Below are 16,861 nucleotides of genomic sequence, written 5' to 3' on the forward strand. Positions count from 1 at the left end.
TTAAAAATTTGTTCTGTTTAGATATACATGACAGTAGAACAGATCTTTTTTATTTAGACCAAATATAGTAATATAGAAACTGCCAGTCCCATGTAGAGGTATACACTAGATTTTAATTAAAATGTGTTCTGATTTGTCTGCACAGAAAACATTAAAAATTTGGATTAACATAAATCATAAGGGCTCGGAATGTGGCTCAGTGATAGAATACTTGCCTAGCATGCATGAGGTTCAATTCCCAGCTCTGGAAGAAAAGAAGGAGAAGGAGGAGAAGAAAAAGAAGTCATAAGATTTATTTACTTTAAACATTAAGGAAGATAGTACCATTGTAATTTTTTTAGAGAACTGAAAGAGAAATCAAATTATAAAATTCACTAGTAACAATACACAAACTTTGACAACAGATAGTAAACATGAATTGCCAGCTAAAGGTATAAATAGTACTTCCATTTATTTCCATTTTAGAGCAAAATAAGTGTCATTTTATTATATTAATTTGTTATAACTATGAAATTTGGTTGAATATTAGAAATCATATGCCTACTGTATGCTTTGCACTCTACTGTATATGATTTTCATGTTTATTAATTGCATTTCATTCTTATGAACTAAGCTATATGCTGAGAACTTATCATCAAAGATTTAATAGTATTACTGTGTATATTTTCAATGGATTGTGGCTTCTAAGCTCTCCTCATCACTGAGATCTAATAGCCAGTTTCCTAGAATCGTAATTAAATAACTGATACATGGAGTAAAATCAATATTAAAGAATCTGAAAAATACCAAGCAGTACAGATTTTAAGTTCCGTGTGATTCACAAACATATTATGAATCTTGCCTTTTTGTTTTGGTGAAAAAGTTTTCTTTTCTGTTCAAGCTCTAGCCCTTCCCAAAATACATGCACTGGTGCAGCTAAGGATGAGTTAGTTTCTCATATATTTAATGACAAGCTTCATTTGCAACAAGATTAAGTGGTAAGGATGATGTCTCAAGTAGCCATTGTTGACCCAAACTTGGGAGACTTCATTCCTTGCTTATTTCCTCTTCACTCAAATCTTAATTGCCTGCAAAATATTTATTTTGATTATTTACACATACTGTTTTTATTGTTCTGAATCTGGTGTTATCTTCCCAGTTGGACTGCCAACACTTTGGGGTCAGGAACTCCCTTACATACAACAGGAATGTCATTAAGGCCTACTTTGATGGAGCATTCTGCTAAACTCTCTTATCTGGAATGACTGTATTATGTCTTTATTGCTATGGCCAACTTGTTAATATGGTGATGCCTATCCCAGGTCAATAACTGAATGATAGGTAAGGGAGATAGGAAATCTTTGAGCTTCCTGGTCTCACCTTTCCAGAGGGGTCTCACCTCCCAAAAGATATTATGCATTCAGCCATAGCAACATGCTGGAAATAATGAAAAATATGTTTATCATTTACCTATATACATTTTTATCATACCATAACACCTAAATGCAATATGAGTCCATGTATAAATGTAGATGCACACACACCCACACACACAAGCATGCACATGCACATACATTTAAATGTGATAATGACCTTCTGAATAGCAGTTTTATTGCATAACATTGCTGGAATTAGATGCACTAAAGAATTTCATGTGAATACTTAAAATGCCCTCTGATTTTACAACCGTCTTTTTGTATTTGTTCATTTCCTTTTTAATATACAAGATCCTTTAAAACATGAAAGTAACTTAAGCTAATCTTGACCTTTGCAAGGCTTTGGATGTGATTCCACTGTTGAAGCAACTGAAAGAACTGGACATTAACCAACATTTCCTCATTGGATTTCTCCCATTTAAGATTTTTTTTTTTTTTTTTTTTTTTTTGCTTAAGAACGATATGTTATATTTTGTAAAATAGAATGTACCTAGAATAGTGTCATTTTCTTTGAATTTCAAAAGTGTATTCATGCATGATATTGTTGGTGCACTTAACTGTAAACTGGAATATTTTTCTTTGGCAGTGCTTTCCCCTCATTAATGTTCAGGCTAAAGAAAAGCCAAGTCTATCAGATATGAAATTCAAAGGGTCTGACTTGGTAAAGTGATAACATAACATATATATTTGGTGAGTGTTGGCTCCTAAGAAAATCAAAATTTGACAGTAATGTAATGCCAAAAGTAGATACGAAAGTTGCTTTTCAGCAATGACAAGTTTTCTTCTTTTGTTAGTAAAATATGTATTTTTAAGAAGCCAAGTTTATATATAGCTTATTTATTTATATACAGCTTACAAGTTATTTTGGTTTGATGCAGAAATAGAAGAAAAGAGAGAAAGAGAGAGGATAGGAAAGGAAAAGGCGTGGAGGGCTTGGGGGGAGGGCTTCATAATGAAAAATCCTATTTTCTTCTGTAGAGTGGAGAGTCAACTATGTTTAAGTGCTGGCTTCACTGGTAGAGCTGGGCTCTTCTCACAAAGCTGAGGGCTGTTGTGAAGGACAAATCACTGATTGGTCACCAAGATACATGTTTAAAGAGCCACCTGAGTGAGTATCTGTCTCAGAGGAGAGAGATGAGACTGACATGCTCAGAAAACAATGTCAGTGAATTGTATTTGTGGTTTAAATATAGCACCAAGAAAAAAAAAATGGGGGAAAATGTGATCTGGGAAGCACAAAAACAAACAACCAAAAAAGTCAAAATGTTTAAGAAAACATTGAACAGAATTTACTCCTCTAAAGCTGTTCCTGTCTTCCAATTGTGAACTTTCTGCTTTGTGTCTTCTCAAAAGAGGGATATTCAAAGGGCATTTTTTTTTCATTGTGACTATGGGGTGGGTGCTATGCAAATAGAGAAAAAAAACTTCCAGGGTACATCTAAATGTAGAACAGAGATGATTCCATAGCATCCCAGGGACCAGAAACAGAAAGTGTCTTCTAGTTTCTCACCTCTTATACTAAGAGGGGTCATGAGATGCACAATAAAATTGAAATGCTCAGAAAATCTCCCAACCTCATTTTTGCAAATTGTGTCAACATCTTTTCCTCCCCAGTTTTTTAGCAGAGCTGCTAAGTTGGTGATTCCTTAGGTGTTTTGAACATGCTTGTACCACTTGCAGTTGGGGGAATGAGTAACATTTTCCAGTGGGACACAGAGTCAAAGCAGACACTCTGAAGGTGGCACAAATGATTTTCTGGCAGTGAGAAGAGAAAAAGCAATATTGACATATGTATGCCTCATTTTCTTTATCCGCTCATCTCTTGAAGGGTACTTGGATTGTTTCCATAACTTGGCTATTGTGCATTGAGCTGCTATAAGCCTTTATATGGCTGCATCACTGTAGAATGCTGACTTTAAGCCTTTTGGGTATAGACTGAAGAATGGGATAACTGAGTCAAATGGTGGTTCCATTCAAGTTTTCTCAGGAATCTCCATACTGCTTTCCGGAGGGGTTGCACCAATTTGCATTGCAGTCCCACCAACAATATATGAGTGTATCTTTCTCCCCCTCATCCTTGCCAATATTTATTGTTAGTTGTATTCTTGATAATTGCTGTTCTGACTAGAGTGAGATGTAATCTCAGTGTAATTTTAATTTGTATTTCTCTAATTGCTAGAGATGTTGAGCATTTTTTTTTCGTATACTTGTTGATCAATTGTATTTCTTCTTCTGTGAACTGTCTGTTCAGTTCCTTTGCCCATCTATTGATTGGGATATTTAGGTTTTGGTGTTAAGTTTTTTGAGTTTTTTGTATATCCTGGAGATTAATGTTCTGAAGTGCAGATGGCAAATATTTTTTTCCCATTCTGTAGGCTCTCTCTTCATGTTTTTGATTGCTTCCTTTATCGTGAAGAAGATTTTTAGTTTCATGCCATCCCATTACTTGATTATTGATTTTACTTCTTGTGCTTTAGAAGTATTATTGAAGAAATCAGTGGAATGTTATTCAGTCATAAAGAATGAAATATGGCATTTCCTGGCAAATGGATGGAACTGAAAAATATCATGCTAATAAGCCAGTTTCAAAGGACCAGAGAGACCGAATGTTCTCTCTTGATATGTGGATGCTAACCCACAATCAGAGAGAGTATATAGGGGAAGAATAGAAGTTTATTAGATTAGACAAAGGGGAATGAAGGGAAGGGAGGGGAAGAGGGAATAGAAAAGACAGTATAAAGAATTGTTTATAACTTTTCTTTGCTCGTAAATGAATACACAACCAGTGTAACTCCACATTATGTACAAACACAAGAATGGGATCCTAATTGGAATGAGTTTTATTCCATGTGTGTATAATATGTCCAAATATACTCTACTGTCATGTACATTTAAAAGGAATAAAAAATTAGGAAGTTTTTAAAAAGCAATATTAGCTTCAAAATATCTAAATTGTCTTAAATCATCTCTAAGAAAGTTAGACTGAAATCTGTAAATTTGAGCTGGAGATTTTTAGTAGAGGATATAAATAGGGTGAACAGCACAGTGTGGTCTCAGAGCTGTTGCTTCTTTGCTTCTACCAAAACCTCAGTAGGGACACCACAAGAGGTTGAATCAAACCTCCCAGTGTCCACTAGAAAACGCTGGACAGATCCCACATCTTAGAACTGGAATGAGTGCCACGCATGAATCAATATACTAGGATATAACTTTCTAAGTACCACAAGTATCTTTTTGCACAGCATTTCTTTAGTTGTTAAATTTTTCCAGGTGGAACATGTGTGTTATCTATTGTTTGCAGTGTCCTCGCCACCACACTTATCTCGTTCTATTCTTTAGGGAAAGTGGAGAGGATAGAAACAATTACTGTCAAATGATCGAGGGAGATTCAGGGGACAAAGGCCACATATGTGGTCAGAAAGTCTGTATCAAGAATAAGAAGAGCTTCTTTGTGTTACCACACAGTGTTCCAGGTGCTGTGCACACACTGTCTCCTGCAGGCCATCCTCCAGAGCAGCGCTGGGTAGTGGGTCTAGCAGTGTCACTATTTACCAGTGAGGAAGCTAGGCAGAGCATAAGAAAGGTGCCCAAGGATGAACCCGGGCAGACTGCCCTAGAGCCTGGACCACTACACAGTTCCTCTTCTACCTCGGGTTTCCTGAGAAAGCCCTCTTGTCACTCCACAAGGAGGGTTCCATCATGGGAGGTTCGATTCTAATAGGCTTGTTGTCTTCCTCTGTTCCACTCAGAATCTTTCTCTGAAGAAAGAACACCTTGTAATTTAATATAGAAAATACAGTGACGTAATCAATTAAAATATAAACACACTAAAAATACCTAAATTATCTTCAAGTCTAATTATTAATAGCTGAAAGTAGCTTTAAGCATCAAAATTCAAGCTGTGTTTTTGGTTTTTTGTCAGTGCTGTTGAACTCAGGGCCTCAGCCATGCTGCAAGTGAGCAACATGCCCAACCTCCAAGATATTTCTTACGTAAAAATAAGAAGAAAGGGATAAAGGATGGAAGGGAGGGAAGGAAAGAAAGAAACTTTTCCAAGTTTTCTTTATCATTTCATGAATTTTATGAGGCTCCTTTTGTCAAATAGCTTTAGGAGTTTAACTGGCATCATTGGGACCACTCTTAGTTATAGAAGCATAAAAATCCAGCAGACTTAGTTATCTTGTAAGTACCTTGAACATACATACAATCTCACCTGGGAAATGTGGTGTACAGAAGAAGCTGAGAGCTGCCTGGCTTTAGAGCCACACTGCTGAGTTTAAATTTCCACATCATACTTACAGTTATGAGACAACGGGCAAGTTACTTACCTTCATGTGCCTCGTATGTCTGCAAAACATGGTTTTGTGAGGATTAAGTATTTTGGTCACATAAAGTGCCTGGTGCACAGACAACACTAAAATAAATACTAGCTCTTATGAATGGCAAAAGGTAAGCTATGCCTTGGTAGTGATTTTTGGTATTCCCCCACACCTGAGGATGGCCTAGAAGGATGTCTGGACAGAATGAGTGTCTGGTGTATATATATTGAATTAAGGACTAGATGCTGTTTTCAGATCTCTGACTAGTGTGGGGACACTCTACTTTCTTGTGCCACATTCATGGGAAAAAGGTTAAAAGTTGTAGGAACCTGAGGATTCTCTTGGCCAAAGCAAGAACACCCAGTCTGTGTGCTTCTATGGAAATCTTTGCTACAGTTCCTCAGCCCCTACTTTAGTCCGAATCACATCTAATTCAATACCTTCAGAAAGATAGCAAGGGGAATATTGGGGACCCACTTTTTGCAGATGGAGAACTAGGTAAGGGTCATTATTGGGCAACAACCATGAAAAGACAGGTTTTTGAATAATAGAGAAACTTTTCCAGGTAAAACTAAGCTCAAACTTTTTTCTTACAAGTTGCAATAGAGTTAGTATAGGAAGGACTACTTTGTAAACAACATTTCTACAGAGGGCATTACCTGAATTTTTTAATAGTGAAAGAAAGTCACATGTCTGGCTTCCTAAAGAACTTGTGATATGGGGCTGGGGTTGTGGCTCAGTGGTAGAGTGCTTGCTTAGCTGTGTGAGGCATTGGGTTCAATTCCCAGCATCACATATGAATAAATAAAATAAAGATCCATTGACAACTAAAAAATATTTTTAAAAAAAGAACTTGTGGAATGAATCAAAGTAGGTCAAAACAGAGAAAGACTGAAAACACAGATTATGTGGGCTCTGTACTATCAAGATAGCACATGGAACAAGTCTAGACAGGAAGATAAAGAACTTTGTGCTGTTGTCTTGAAAGTACTGATGCTATGAGGTAGCCTGTGGACTGTGGACAATATATTGCTAAATTCTTGTGATAAGCCTGTAGGATTTACCAATTTATGATCCCACATCTCTCACCAGTCCATTTCAAGTTGCAGAGGTCACTTAAGTGTGGAATTGGGGCAAGAGATACATAGCACAAGTGGTGTTTTCACATATAAATTGAATACATGTAAATCACCTCAAAAATTTAAATAATAGTCTGCTGTGGTCAAATTATTAAAAGTAGGGAGTTTTGAATATAAATTGCTATTGTTTTGAATATAATTGCTTAGCTCTTAGTTTGTATAACTATAATACTTATTTGGTATAACAACCAACTTATAATAAACATCCATGCTCACCAACTGTTAGAGACCACTCTACCACCTCATTGTGATTGATGCTTTACTAGCTACCTGAAAACATTTTCCTCATATGAGGGTCACAGTGAGGAGTGAAATAAATGGATGAAGTTTCTGCTCTCTTAAAGCTTACCTTCCAGTGGAGCATGGCAGAAAATAAGAAATTACAACCAATAGACATAAGAAATAGGGATGAGAGTTTTTCTTGGAAAAGTCAGAGATGTCTTTATCAAGGAAACACCAATTTATGTACATATCCATTCCAAGCATCAATAACTACATTTGCAGGTCTAGGTAGATCATCTGTAACTCAGAATTGTACCAAAATGGTGGAACCATATGGATATTGACCTCATTGCTGGTTTTATTTTTAGTCAGATGAGGTTTTAATTTATTGAGTGAATTTGCCTCTGCTGTAAATTGCAAATCTGTAACTAGGTGGAAAAAAACAGGAGGATGAAGAAGAACAAAAGAAAGGGAGAGAAGGGGAAATTTTTGATACACATTGTATTATATTATATTATTTAATGTAATTCTGTACAATTTCATATTAGAATATATTAAAGTAAAAAACAAATTTGAAGTTAAAAATCAGTGGCAATAGTATGCCCTATAGTAGCTCCTATTTTGTTGTTGCTTGATATATCTTTCCATGTCTGCCTTCAAAACATAAATGTCATAGCTAAGAGTAATTATGTAACACATTTTTTTTTATTTTCAAAAGGAATCTTACAAATTTTAAATCTGCATTAGAAGGAAAGCTAGCCAGAACACACTTTTCTCCAACACATACATTTTTAGCATGGTGCCTGTAAATATTATGCTTCAAATGCTTGTCACTTGATCCCTTTTGGCAATTAACTTGTCTCTAATTGATCTGTGGATTATGCACTGCAAGTTGCTATGGTTCAAGGAACGTGATGATGCGGTTTGTTTATGTAGGATAACAAAGTGGATTGGCTGGGAGGAGAAGTTTAACTCTGTAAAATATCCTGGTTTTCAGGAACTTTTTTTCTTTGTGCACAATACAGTGTTTGGATAGACAATGAAAAATTAGCTGAACCTGATTAGTGTTCTCATCCAAAGGGAAGATTTATATCCTGTTTAAGAATCAAATTAATTTGATGACGTAAGTACATTCTCTAGTGAAAGGGCAGTCACTTTAGGAGAGGAGAAACATAACAAAAAGAAAAAAAAGAAAGAAGGAAAGAAAAGGAAGGAAGAGAGGAAAGAAAGGAAGGAAGGAAGGAACCTCATCCACCATCTTTAGGTTCTACTAGACAGAACACTCCCGTCTGTGGGTTCTATGAGGTATCGATGCCCTGATGTGCAGATGAACTGAAAGACAGCAGCATTTCATTACTCTCATTTCATGTCTGACTAGTTCCTGGAAAATGATGAGGTATTTTTCCACCATAAGTTTGTTTCACTCCTTCTTAGAAAGCTCAGGATGCCTTGAGCAAAGGTGGTGGTGCAGTTACCAGGGGCACTGCCTTTGGTGGGCACATTCTTGCCCTCTGCCCTCCCTTACCAAGAAAACGAGGGACTCCTTACAGTTTCTGTTGTATGTGCTGACTACTGAATCCTTAGTTGAGATAATCAAGGATAAGAAACATCAGGTTTCTCTTCTGACAATATGTCCATGTGAACTGAGATGATGTAAATAAACATCATGCAGCAATACCAGAAAAGGATAAAAAGAATTACTGGCTTAGGGAGACAAATTATTTTGTATTTTGGAGTGAATATTTTTAAAAGCTTTGTGTTTGTTTTAGTTTTATGACTTTTTAAAGTATCGTGTCTTCCCAGTGTTGGTTAAAAGTAAGGGACTCCCTTGATTTGTTATTTGTATTTAACCCTTAGCACTCTATGAGATCAATTATTATCAGGTGGGAGTTGTAAATGTGGCACTAAATGAGAAGAATACACTCAACAATTTTTACTGATATAGCCATCACCCAGATCAAGATGTAAGATATTATCCACTCCCAAGGACACATCTTCATCTTCCTTTTCAGTCACTAGGCACCCAAAGATAACCACTGTCCTGATTTCCAAGAACAAAGATCTGTGTGCTTAGTTTTGAATTTTGTATGAATAGGATTACACAGTGTATATTTCTTTGTTTTAACTTCTTTCAGTGATTCTTTCATTTTTGAGCTTCCTCTATATAGTTTTGTGTGGTTGTAGATTCTTCTTCTCATGGTGACAGTATTGCACTCAATAGCTACATCACAAAATACTTATTCATTCCACTGTTTATGGATATGTGCATATTCCAGTATGAGGGTATTGTGAACAGAGCTGCAGTGAACACTTGAGAATATGCCACTCAGTAAACAAATGTTCATGTAGTATTTATAGTTTTGTATACATACATTAGGTTCAGTATATCACAAGGAGTGGAATTTCTGGGTTGTATGTTATGCATGTGTATTTTGATCCTGCCAAATAGGTTTCCAAAAACAGTTGCACCATTTATATAGCCCACAAAGCAGTGTTCCAGTTTGCTACATCATTGCCAAAGTATAGGTCATAGAGGTATTACATTTTCAATGACACCATATTAATAAACTTTTGTCTATAAACAGCAATGCCATCATGATTTTCTTATTCATGTAGTTGGATCTTTTGATCCATAAAACCTGTTTTTCCAGGAATAGTGTGTGTAACAGTGAATCATTCACACTCCCTCCTTCCTCATGATGAATTGTCCATAACTGGAAAATAAGCAACTACAATGAAAATGTTGGTCTGATTAAAGAAATAGAATCTCCCCTCTATTTGGCCCATACTCGGTTTAAAAATATCATAACCTTACATTTTTATCCAGGTTCATGTTTCAACCCAACAATTATTACCACATGCCCAACCCATAATAATCTTTCATTCTATTTTAAAATTTCCATCTCCCACTCTAAGTTCTAGCTATATATCCTGGGCTTTACTTTAAATCAGACTTCCTCCCATTTTTTTTTTTTTTTTCTTTTTCCTCTCTAACTTCCACATGTAAGAAACCTGCTGAGTTTGGCTTATTTCACTAACAATGATGATCTCATGTTCCATCATCCATTTTTCTGCAAATGGCATAATTTTACTTTTCTTTATAGTTGACTCAAACTCTATTGTGTATATATACACCATATATTCTTTATTCATTCATCCATTGATGGACACCTAGGCTGGTTCCATTGTTTGGCTATTGTGAGTTGTGCTGCTATAAACGTGGACACGCATGTATTTCTATAGTGTGCTGACTTTAATTACTTAACATATATACTGCCTTGTTTTCTTTGGCAGTAGTATAAGTTTATAAACTGTCTTCTTTTCTTTGGCAGTAGCATAAGTTTTTTCTCCAGCTTCTGGTGAATGACCTAGATATTCATTCAAATACATAAAATTACTTGGAAAAAAAACAGAAGAAAAGAAACACCTTGCCAAGGTAAAAATAAAGCCTAAAAACACTATGTCTTTTGTTTATTTTCCATCTCCCTTTTGGTATACCTGGGTCATATGGTGGTTCTGTGTCTACCCTTTTGAGGAAACTCCATACAGATTTCCATAGTGATTGTACTAATTTACAATCCCACCAACAGTGTAGAAGTGTTCTTTTTCCTCCCACATTCTCATTCTCTCCAGCATTTATTATTATTATTATTATTATTATTATTATTATTATTATTAGTATACTTGATTTTGACTGGTGTAGAGACGAAATCTCAGTGTAGCTTTGATTTGCATTTCCCTAACTGCTAATGATGTCGAAAATTTTTTCATATATTTGTTGGGCATTTGCAATCCTTCTTTTGAGAAGTGCCTGTTTAATTCATTTTCCCATTTATTAATTGGGTGATTTGATTTTTGGTGTAAAGTTTTTTAAGTGGATTATGTATTCTAGATATTAATCCTCTGTCAAAAGTGTAGCTAGCAAAGATTTTCTCCCATTCTGTAGGTTCTGTCTTTACATTCCTAATTGTTTCCTTTACTGTGCAGAAACTTTTTAATTTCATGCCATCCCATTTATTAACTATTGCCATTATTTCCTGAGCTTTAGGGTTCCTATTGAGAAAGCCATTGCCTGGATCCTTATGCTGGAGTATTGATCTTATGTTTTCTTCTAGAAGTTACATAGTTGTGGTATAATTCCTAGGTCCTTGATACATTTTGAGTTGACTTTTGGGTAGAGCAAGAGATAAGAATCTAGTTTCATTCTTCTACATATGAATAACTAGTTTTCCCTGCACCGCTTTTTAAAAAGGCTGTTTTTTCTCCAATGTTTGTATTTGGCACTTTTGTCAAGGTTCAGATCACTGTAGGTTTGTCTATGTCTTCTGTTCTGTACCACTGGTCTATGTGCCTGTTTTTATGCCAGTAATATGCAGTTTTTGTAACTATAGTTCTATAGTATAATCCGCTATTATACTATAGTGAGCCATTGTGATGCTACCAGCATTACTTTTCTGACTTAGAATTGCTTTTGCTATTCTGGGTCTTTTATTCTTCCAAATGAATTTGAAGACTGTTTTTTTTTTTTCCCCCTAGTTCTGTAAAGAATGTCATTGGTATTTTGATGGGGTTTGTTATGAACCTCTATATTGCTTTTAGTAGTATGACCATTTTAACAATATTAATTCTACCTATGCATGAACATGGGATGTCTTTCTATGGTCTGAGGTCTTCTTCAATTTCTTTATTCAATATTTTGTAGTTTTAATTGTCTTTCACCTCCTTGATTAGATTTATCCCTAGGTTGGTTTGTTTGTTTGTTTTCTGAGGCTATTGTGAATGGAACTGTTTTCCTGATTTCTTGGTATATAGAAAAGCTGTTGGTTTTGTAACCTGACACCTGGTCACATTTCTTTATTAGCTCTAGCAGTCTTTTGGTGGAGGTGTTTGGGTCTTCTAGGTGTAGGATCATATCATCTGCAAACAGTGACTTCCTCATTTCCTACTTTTATCCCTTTTATTATCTAATTGCTCTGGCTAGAATTTCTAACACTATATTAAATTGAAGTGTTTTTTTTTCTTTTATAAATTATTTCTTAAAACAGTTTTTTGGATGTTTCCTAAACCACCTTAACCTGTTTCTAAAGCACTAGAACATATATGGTAAGCTAAGTCACGTAATAATAAATGTATATTGCTTTTTAAAAAAAATTACCTATGTATGTAGAACAGGTTTTCTCCCTTAATTATCCTTCCTTTTTCTTTTGTCATTTTTTTTCTCTACTGTTTTTAATGTCAAGATTCTGATGATATATAACCCTCCTTTGTATGTAAGCTTCCCTGAAGCTCATCATAAATTGATGGATGATATCAATCTGGCTTCTGGCACATCAAGTAAGTTGACCCATGCTCAGCTTATTCCATATTGAAATGTGATCATTAACCTCTATATGATGTCCAGAGAAATTTGGCATGTGTTATAACTGTGAATCTTACTTCTTAAAGCTTTCAAAATCTAGTCCTATGGCTAATTTGTGAAATCTTGAGCAACAAAATAGAACAGCAAGGCAGTATAGATGCATTCTAGGAGTTTCATGACATGCAACAATATATAATGTTTCATGACACATTGTCTATGTGTCAATGTGTTTCAAATTATGCATTTTGGAAAAGTACATTTTCTACATGAGGCTCACCTGATTCATAAATTGATAAAGTAGCTATAAGTTAATCATATACTCTTTTTTTAAAGAGAGAAATTTTTTTATATTTATTTTTTTATTTTTTGGCGGACACAACATCTTTGTTTGTATGTGGTGCTGAGGATGGAACCCAGGCCGCATGCATGTCAGGCGAGCACACTACCACTTGAGCCACATACCCAGCCCCTCATATACTCTTTTAAGGTTTAATTTCTACCTTAGTGGGCTCTGAAAGCTGTTGTTATATCTGAATTTATTTTTAAAGTCTTTAAAAATAAGGCTTTTCTAAAAATATAATTCTCAAAACCAACATTCCTCAGTGTCTAAATAATTCACCTGATTCGGCTAGAAGTCCTGTTAATTCTTTAAAGTCACAAAAATATTTTTAAAATGTATACCTAATAAAAACTTAAAACAGCTAATCATTTGTCAGTGATAAATGTTGCATGGTAAAATAAAATCCATAGACTTTATTTTTAACTAATGTTCTCAACTTACAAATCCTTTAGCAAAATTACTAAAGAAAAGCAGAATGGCTTATTATTTTCAACTCCCTGATGTCCTGCCTGCTGCTGAAAGTGACAAAAAGATATGAAATATCTAAATTTAGAGAGAAAATGAATAACCAAGATCATGGATCATTTTCCAAGCAGATAATTACCTTTTGTATTCATTGAATGCAAATGAATCCACCTGACATGATGGGGTTTGGTCTCCACAGGTGAAAGTTATACTAAGGCCTTGCCTGTAGGAGGAATCTGACTGCAAATTAAAACGTTGGGAAATAAACAAAAGACATAGTGTTTTCAGGCTTTATTTTTACCTTGACAAGGTGTTTCTTTTCTTCTGTTTTTTCCCCAATAATTTTATGTATTTGAATGAATATCTAGTCCATTCATCAGAAGCTGAAGAAAAACTTAAACTAATGCCAAAGAAAACAAGACAGTTTATAAAAAATACTGAATTCTGAGGCTTTAGCCAAACTTGAATGATGTACACATGGATCTCCTGAGGATCTTTTTAAAATGCAGATTCTAATTAAATAAATCTGGGGTGGCATCTGAGATTCTGCATCTATAAGAGGCTTCATGATAGTGCTAATGCTTCTGATCCTTGGATCACCGTTAAAGTAGCAAGAGTTTAGGATACAGGTGTTAAAGTGTAATTTTCAGATGAACTAAATTTTGCAAATAAAATACAAATTGACTGTGTGTATGTGAAATCATTCAAAAATTAATTGGCATCCTTCAATGGAGTCCAAAAGTAATACTAATGCTTACTAATATAGTAGAGACTCCATAATATACTAATGCCCAAACAAAATATCTAGATATTTAAAGTATAATTTTTCTGAATGCATAAAATAAATATCTACTCTTCCCTGGGCAAAAAATTCAAAGGAGATTGGATGAGGGGGGAAGATGGATATGAAAAAAAGAAGATGTAAATTATTTTTCTTTTCTGACAGGTTCATAACAAGGTTTCTGGGACATCTGCTTTTGTATAAAAATTTTAGCCAATGAACCATACTTTTCCATAAATTATTTAGGCCAGTGAAAAGCCCTGAGACAGCTAAAGTGAGAACTTCAGAGAGGGAGTCTCTGGAACCTAGCCCATCCACCAATACTGCTTCCATTCTTGGAGAAGAGCTTGCTATACTTTTGAGAAAGCTGGTTATCATCCTACACCACTTGAGATATCATGAAGTTTGTGCTAAAAGTGGAATCACTTAGTGATCATGAGCCCCTTTTGAGCATTTTTGCATCCTTTACTATTGTGACAGTGAATATAGAATTGGGAAGGTATGGGTCTGACTGTCTTTTAGTTTTCCTCATTTCATAATCACTACAAAGGAAGTATTTTCATTATTATGCTTCAAAAATTCCTTCCTATTTTGTATGTTGTATGAAGACATAATGTAGTTTTTAAGGTTCAATATAATTTGAGATTTTATTTAAGTTCAGTTGTATAATTCAACATGCAAATTATAATTTCTTACTCTCAAAGTAAATAGCTTTATTATTGTAAATGATCTCCCACCACACAATATTTCTTTAGGTCTCATTAATATGGTAATAGTAATAGGAACTCGACCCATTTTTACATGGAATAGCAGGAAGCTCCTAAATGAGGTTCACTTTTACCTTGGTTCAATATATAACATCTATCAAGTCACATAACTTCTCAGACCCTCAACCTTCTCATTTGAAACTGAACATATAGACTATGAAATTATTGAATACTTATAGAAATAGTATTTTGGAAGTATAAGAAAACTATACATGACCCAAGATTTGTGCCTAAATATTTGTCTATTATCAAGGATGCATTCATGAAATCAAGATCAAACCCAGGAAAGATCAAAGGATAGTTCAATGTCCCTATGAACTTATAAGCAATTCAGTCATACATTCCGCAAATGCACATTGGGTGTGTATAGATTTATGAAGCCTCAAACTTTATGTAATACACTGTAATATATGTGATTTATATCTCATGTAAATTGATTTAAATCAATTTAAATCAAACTGGCAGAATTTCAAAAGTTATCCTACTGCTTACATTACTCTTTAGGGTGAATGCTAGTAAGGGTAAGCAAGAGGAGAGTGTGTGTGTGATCTCATTTACCTGTGCAATCTAAAGAAGCTGAAGTCCTAGAAGCAGAGAGTAGGGAGTTGTTACCATGAACTGAGAATATAATAGTCAAAAGGTACAAAATTTCCGTCACAAAAAAATAAGTCCAAAGATGGATTGTACATGGTGTGTATAATTAATAACATTGGATTATATAATTGAAAAATCTTTAAGAAACCAGATTTAAAATATTCTCACCATAAAAGAATAATAAATATGTGAGCTGATACATGTGAACCACTTGATTTAGCCGTCATACAATGCGCACTTATTTTAAAACATCATGTTGTATCCCATATAAGTATTCATACACACACAGTTCTTATTTGTCAATTATTTTTATAATAGATTTTAGGGAAAAAAAGGGAGGGGTATAAAAATGAAGACAGTTTTCACTTTATAGTATGTATTCTGGTGTCCCAAGGGAAAAATTTCCCTGGCACCAATCCCAACTGGGTTGATGTGAAATTTATGGGCTATTTACTTGCCTAGTTTATTCAATTGGTTTATGTACAACTACTAGTAATTCAAACTCTGTTGTATTTTTAAAACAAATATTTAGATATTATTAAAAAGAGATTTTATTATTTTAAAGTTTCAATTTATCCAAGAGAGAAATAAAGAGGACTAATAAAAATTATATGAAGAAGCAAGTCCAAATATGGTTATTTGCAATTCAAAGGAGAAAGGTATTTGTCATCCCTCAAGAGTTGCCAGACCACAAAATATCAACATTAAAGCTGAATACTAGCCCTCAGTGAAATGATGCAGATAAGAGGCACCCTATTCTGTAGATTCTGGTATTCATCAGAGATAAGGGATGAAGTTGAGCTTTGTCATTGATGTATCTTGGAATAAAGTAAAATGAAAGTCTATGCAAATTATAAAACTATATATTCACAAGTTCTATTAAGATCTCTAGACATATTTAAAATCATAAGAAATATGGGCATTGCTAATCAGTATGTGATTTTGTTGAGCTACAAATTGTCATCTAAAAAAAGAATATTAGAACATCATTCACTTAAATTAAAGAGTTTACTTCATGATTGAGCAGTGATTCCTGAGTTCAAATGATGACTCTTCTAAGCTGGGAATGTTGGCACATGCTTGTGGTCCCAGCTACTCAGAAGGCTAGAGCAAGATCACTTGAGCCTACCTACTCAAGACCAGCTGACAAAATAAAACCCCATTTCAAACAAACAAATCATAACTCTTCCATTTTTAGTTTGTATAATATTTACTTATTTCTTTTTTAATTTTTTTTAGTTGTAGATGGAGACAATAACTTTATTTTATTTATTTATTTTTATGTGGTGCTGAGGATCGAACCCAGTGCTTCACATGTATAAGGCAGGTGCTCTCCCACTGAGCCATAACCCCAGCCCTTAAATTTCTTAAATGTATTCTGTTTCAGTTGCCCATGTTCCTACACACTTAATACTATAAGAATTGAGTGAAATAATACATTTGTAGACCAGTGTCTTGCA

The 16,861-nt window shown here is 34.6% G+C and overlaps 1 protein-coding gene across 4 annotated transcripts in view; it reads left to right on the forward strand.

Moving 5' to 3' along the window:
• The window catches only part of Pde4d (phosphodiesterase 4D), a 1,049,725-nt gene that overhangs the window by 732,471 nt on the left and 300,393 nt on the right, over window positions 1-16,861 (forward strand). The gene's annotated exons all lie outside the window — the stretch shown is intronic.

This window comes from Callospermophilus lateralis, chromosome 5, assembly GCF_048772815.1.
Source record: "Callospermophilus lateralis isolate mCalLat2 chromosome 5, mCalLat2.hap1, whole genome shotgun sequence".
Lineage (NCBI taxonomy): Eukaryota > Metazoa > Chordata > Mammalia > Rodentia > Sciuridae > Callospermophilus > Callospermophilus lateralis.